The sequence below is a fragment of the Numida meleagris genome, chromosome 1 (genome assembly GCF_002078875.1).
Source record: "Numida meleagris isolate 19003 breed g44 Domestic line chromosome 1, NumMel1.0, whole genome shotgun sequence".
NCBI lineage: Eukaryota > Metazoa > Chordata > Aves > Galliformes > Numididae > Numida > Numida meleagris.
In genome coordinates, this window is record NC_034409.1 from 126,433,543 (window position 1) to 126,439,883 (window position 6,341).

General features: G+C 40.5%; 1 long non-coding RNA gene across 1 annotated transcript; it reads right to left on the reverse strand.

Moving 5' to 3' along the window:
* Window positions 279–5,700, reverse strand: LOC110405832. Its single transcript, XR_002443115.1, has 3 exons — window positions 5,479–5,700; window positions 4,380–4,443; window positions 279–2,123 (listed from the first exon to the last, which is right to left on the reverse strand). It is a non-coding gene; the product is annotated as an uncharacterized LOC110405832 (long non-coding RNA).

Genomic DNA, 6,341 nt, shown 5'->3' on the forward strand with positions numbered 1-6,341 from the left:
GCTTGTTTTTTGAGATACTTGCAGCCCCAAGTTTGAGTGTCTGGCTTGGAGGCCAGCCTGCTGAATCCCCCACTTGGTTACAAGGTGGGATGGAGGAGCCTGGGCACAGCATTACAGGGCACCCTGCCTTCTGTCTAGGGCATGCTGCAGTTCACACTGTTGGGTAACATGCGCTTTGTTGCCACACAGCATTTCTCTTTCCTTCCTGTGAAGTTTTCAATGCTGCTGCCTGTCAGAACAGCAGCAGTGGAGTATTCTGAGCAGCAGCTTGAGTTTTCAGTGAGGTAGGCATTCACAAGTGTGACTAGGAGTGGGAGCCATCCTAATGGGGCTGTCATCCCAGCAAATGCACAGAGTTGTTCTTCAAGAGACAAGAGAGCCTAAAGGACAGAGCACAATCCAGGGCTGTGTTGATTCTAAATCCAGCTATCCCTTTAAATGTGTATGTCTCGCTATCAGTAATTTTATCTGTTTCCTTGCCTCACCTGGATTTAATGAGAGTTCAATTTACACATCAGCCCAGAGATGTGAAGGTCTCTCTATAACTAGGCACTTTAGAAAAAAAGTAAATGCAGTAATAAAGCTTCTCTTTCATCACACTGCTGGAAAGGAAGGAAGGAAGGAAGTGAGGAAGTGAGAAGGAAAGACAAACTGCTCTATCAGGATATAGTCTGAGAGAAGAAGGTATGAGAGGTGTCAAAACTTAACTAGTAAAATAATAGTGGGTGAGAGAGTTTGCTGCCAGCAATTTTTTTTTTTCAAAATGCAAACATTTCCACAGCGCTGAAAGTCTCACTCCAGCATCTATGTTTATCATCCAAATATTCTGCTTTGTGAATTGAAGTGTTTAATTTTCCTGTTCCTTTCATGTTGACTTTGTAATCATATTAGAATACCAAATTAAATATTACAATATGTTCCTGCTTGATGCTGTGGAGACTGATATGATATATGTAGGACAGTATTTTGACAGTACCTACATTTAATATTTAAGAACAGTAATTTTTCAGAATTTTCTCTGAGAAAAATTTGAAAATTTAATTCTGATTCAGCATGAAAACAAATCTTGAAATGTTAGAGTTTCCCCGAACAAGGAAATTCTTACCAGCTGTGAAGGCAAATAGAGCAATGGCAGCTACAAAATGCAAGCCTACATGTTGTAGTCTATTGATATTCAGAACATACGCTTTCCATTTGAGCAGTTTTCCTTAATTTTATTTTCTTCTTGTGTACACCGCTGAAACAAATCACATTTATTCTAAAATAGCTTTCAGTTATTTAAATCTTATTCTCTATTGTTTTGAATATCATACATCTCAGCAGTGACATCTTAGCAAAGTGTCTCTAATTTTATAAGCTAACATTTGTTTTACATATTCCTTGTTGGTTAGGCTATGAGTGTAGAGGAAAAAAAGACCACTGATGTGCAAACAAAAATAGGTATGGAAATTCGTAATTTTTCCCGTAAACCATTCAAGAATAAGCTCAAATCTTTTCCTTTTTTTCGTCAGTGTTCCCTCTTTTTGTATAAGTATGTCCAGAGATAGTCACTAGTCACATCCCCAGGTCAGAGCTGAGATGTTGAAGGCTGAAACCCAGACATGTGGCACATTTTTGGGGTGCTGTAGGTGTCCTTGCCAGCTCGGCTGGGGCTGTGGAGTTTGGTGGCATCTTCTTGCTTCTGCCCTGTGGTGTTTCAGATTGTGAGGGCAGTCGTGCTTCCAGTTACACCTGTGCAACCCCACTGGTATTTAATAGAGTTGTGCAAGTGTAATTGAGGATATAATCTGCCTGCAGCTTTATGGAATCACATGATACTTTTTATTTAGTTCTTTCTCTTTCTGGAGTCACTTTCCCAGCAAAACTGTGGCTTTGCTGCAGTGGGACCATAACACTTGAAGGACCATCGTCAGTAATTAAATCTGAGACTCAAAGGCAGAGTTGCAGACATTGCTGATGGAATAGAAGAGGCATCTTCTGCAGCATTTACATTTTAGTTATAGCTTCTTTCTTTTCATTCTCATGAAGTCTGCCCCAGCTGCAGGCAGGGAGGTCAGAGCACCGAGGAGGTCCATGAGGATTCAGAAGCTGGAGGACCTCTCCCAAATCCCTCAGAGAGACCACTGTATAGAAACAAGACCTTTCTGTTACAATAAACAGAAAAAAGTTCCTGTACTATAAGGCAGTTTTGGCTGCTGCTTTGTTTGCTGTTTGTGCAAATCCAGAGAGGTGCTGTGTATTTCCAGCCCAGCCTCCCTCCCCAGTCTTTGCTTGTGGAGATAATCACTGCTCTGCCCTTTCTTTTCTTTCTGCAGAAAGGCATCCAAACAGATCCAAAGCCTACAGAGATATGTCTCATAGTTTTGCTAGGCTTTGAGTCTTGTCCTCAGTGAGTTACCAGAGAATATTCTCATTCTGTGCACTTTACATGCATCTCTTGAAGGTATCAACTACTGCAAATGGCAGCAGGTATGCATCCTGCCTACAGCACCAGAACGCGTCGTCACGGAGGCACTTTATACAGCCCCTCTCACCTTCTTTTGCAGCACAGTGACACAGGTAGTGATGGGTGGAGATGGGACTTCATTTCAAACCTTTAATTTCTCGTGTCACTTGGCCACACCAATGAAAGGAAATGATTCATGGGGGTTTTGCCTTCTGTACTGCTGTGAGACAACAAAAGGCCTCACAGTGGGCATCCATCCTCATTGCTGATATTTTGATTGGAATCTGTAGGTGCTAAGGATGCAGGAGACAGTAACAGTGTTTTTCACAATATTAGGAGGTGAAGAAATACACTGAAGGAACTGGCAGAATCTCAGGGGAAGAAAAAGTCAGAAAATTAAGACTGCTGTCAGGAAGCCAAAGGCTGTTTGCTGACTCTACTCATTTGTCCAGAGGAGTATTATCACACAATTTCCACCGATCTTAACAGATATATTTGCTTCTAGGTGTTTCTTGGATGTGAATATTTTCAATGAGTTTCTTTGGTACGTAAATTAAAAGGATGCTGACAAGTAGGCAAAGCCTAAAAGTTTGCAAATAAATCAGTATCACAAAATGATGTTCTGCTTTGCAGAACAGCAGCAATCCCACCAGGGACAACCCTGTCCTGCAGAGTCCCTGCAGAGTAGGCTGGTGGGGGTGCTAAGTGCTAAGTGCAGAGGAAAGAAATATGAACAAAAGCTCTGAAGAGAGCTCACAGAAGTAAGGAAACAATAGAATAAATGACTAGATAGACAAGGTGCCGTGCGCTAATAATCTAGATCAGTTTGTGATTAGTGGCAACAGGCTACCAAGAAATGTATCTTCAGGATAGTGAAATCTATTCTCTCTCTCGTGAATTTGGAATAAACTTTAAGTTAGTAGTGTTCCACTGATGCGTAGCAAGCTTAAATGAAGGTAAAATTATTTATTTTGCAGACATGATGCTGATACTGAAAGAAAAGCTCCCCTTTGTTCAAGAGGTCTCAATGCAGTAAAAAATTACTTCTTGTTAAGTACTAAGAATGATATGTGATGGACCCTCTGTAAAGTGGTGAATGATTTCATGTATGAGAAGCAAAGCAACCATACATAAAATGGTTGAGCTTTCTACTGGAAGTGCTTCAGGATGTATAAATGGAAACTAGTTGGTCTGGGAGTAAAAAAAAAACACAAACAAACTATATGTAGTAAGTGGGACCATCATGCAGCACAATGATCAGAGAAAAGGCTTGAGGTTCATAGGGGAAAATCATTGAAACTATCAGCCTAGTGCACAGCAAAGAAAAGCAAACAAGGTAACAGATTGCAGAAGCAAGAATGTAAAATGAAATGGTAGCTTTAGGGGAGCAAGAAAATAACAGAGAGCATGTCTGATTCTAGGGGTATGGCAAAAATATTTTGCTTGGAAGAACCTGAAGTGTCTGCACACTGCAAAGGTGGGTTCAGTTTCCCGTATGATACGTTCTGCAGGGTGTCTAACTGTGCATATGTACATCAAAGCTTTGCTTTCAGAACATTACAACAACTGGTATTATGTCTTTTTAGAAACTCACTGTAATAGCTAATGTGAGCGTGCAGAATGACTCAGCAAAAGCAAGGGAGAAGCAATCAGTGTGGTTTTCCCCCAGCAGGAATAAATCATTGTAACTATAAATCAAACAAGTTATTACAGGGCTCAAACAGCTCTGAAAATTCCAAGTAGCAGCAGCAGATAATTAAAGAGAAAAGGTCTAGGTCGAGATCAAGCTTTACGTTTAAAAAGTTTCAAGGACTCATTGCAAAACCTTTGTTTTTTTTTTTTTTTTTTCCCCCCCCCCCCCCCCACTCCCTCTCTCGAGTGTCATGGAATAGTGATCTGAAAAAAAGGGAAGTGCAGAACAGAGATGACTTACAAAGTGTCCTCAGCAGAGCAGGGATCTCATCGGTGAGGAGAGGATGTGGTTTCAGCATAAGCACCTGTCAAGAAAACATTTGGGTTGGTGGGGAGGCAAATGTTACCCAAGCCAGTGCAGGCAGCAGACTGCTCCTGGTCCTGATCCAGGTCCATCAGATGTGCTCATCCTGCTGCTCGCAGTTTCTCCCCTAGAGAGGTGCATCAAGGCCCACACACTGGTGCAGCCATCACCTCCCATGGCTTCACGTGGCTAGCAGGCCTGCTTGGAGCAGGGAAGAGAGCCACGGGGGCCAGCCAGTTCTGTGCAGGCCTTAACACAAACATCAGTCTGTTTGCTTAGTGCTTTAATCTCTTCCTAGTTTACATCTACAGTTTTGCACTGTAAATATGCAAGATGCCCTCTGTATCAGCACTTTCTCTATACAGCAATCTTGGTTACATTGAGACTTGGACTAGATTGGATTAGATTGGTTAACTACAACTGGATTAGATGATTTTAGCAGTTTTTTTCCAACCAACTTTAACAATTGTTTGAGACACTGTCGCACACTGTGAACAAGGAGTAGCTAAAGAAATCTTGACAGATTGTGGTGTCTTGTGAGTTCCCTCTGAAGAGATGGAAACAATCTCTTACACTAAACAGGAAATGAGTAAGTGACAAAAAAAAAAAGTATATAAAATAGTAACTACTTGAAAGAAAGACTGGGATTTTTTTTTCTAACCATATAATACATAAATAAGTGGATAAGCAATGAAGTTAGATGGTGGAAAATTTAAAAAAAGCTTGAAATATTTTCTCACTGAATGTATGTGGTTAGACTGTGAAATGCAGTACAACTCCAAGAGAATGAATGAAACTCAAATTTAATTTGAGTAGTTATCTGCTATACCTAAAGAGACCGTTAATAATGTCAGGACAAAAAATGGATATCGCAGCTTCAGAATTTTAGTCCAATGGTCATTATTAAATATCAGTAGAATAAGTGAAGATGAGAAAGAACATAGAATTTACCATATAGGAAATTGTCTAGTGAGAAGATGTTAACATTTCCCTCTAAGATATCAGGTGCCGGTCATTTTAACGGCTGTGTACAGACCTGTGCTTATCTTGCACCTCACGTGATGTGGCCGTTCAATGCTCAGTGTCTTCCTTGAGTTGCAACGCACATGTTCATCCACATTCAGCATTTCTGAAGCTGAGTAAAGCTTTCCTTTGTAACATCACAATTTGAATGAACCTTTTGATTAGAACAGAAAGAGTTAATGATTAAATAGAGGGCCAAACTAAACCTGTATGTAAGAACAGCAGTTTCTTTGGGCCTGACTACAGGCAAATGTATGCCTTTGTGTGTAAATAAACTCTATTCTGATTAAGCAAGCAAGTTCTCTTTTTGTTTTTACTCTTTCTATTTAATCAACAGTAACAGGAGAGATAGAATCAGATCCTTGATTGCTGTTGATGGCATACTGTAAACAGCTTGTGGAAAGACAATGCAGAACAAAGGCATGATTGATGTTCTGAGAAACAAAACAGCAAGGAAAGTCAGATGTAGAACTCAGTAAAGAGAAACCGGTTTTTACCTTGATTCCTCCTTGAGAAAAATGCACTTAAATGAAGTGCACTGGAGGTTCAGTCCTACTACTAGAAAGCAAAAACCCAGCAAAAGACAGGCTGACCGCAAGCAAGATGGGCACAAGACCCAACACAGTGGTTGCAGGAAACCTCCTTGTTTTGCAATCAGAAACAACCAGCAAAATCATGAGCATAAAGCCACTTATTTTGTATATAATGCATATTTTTGGTTGCTTTCTTTTCTTTAATCTGAAACAGTAGCAAAGTTTTGTGGCTTTACATGTCTGATAGATTAAACCTGTTTGCCAAGGCCTGTGCCTTCAGTGTGCAGGTACTGGGAGAATTTGCTGTCCACCTATAATTTTCTTTGTGTAACAAGTGCATGCT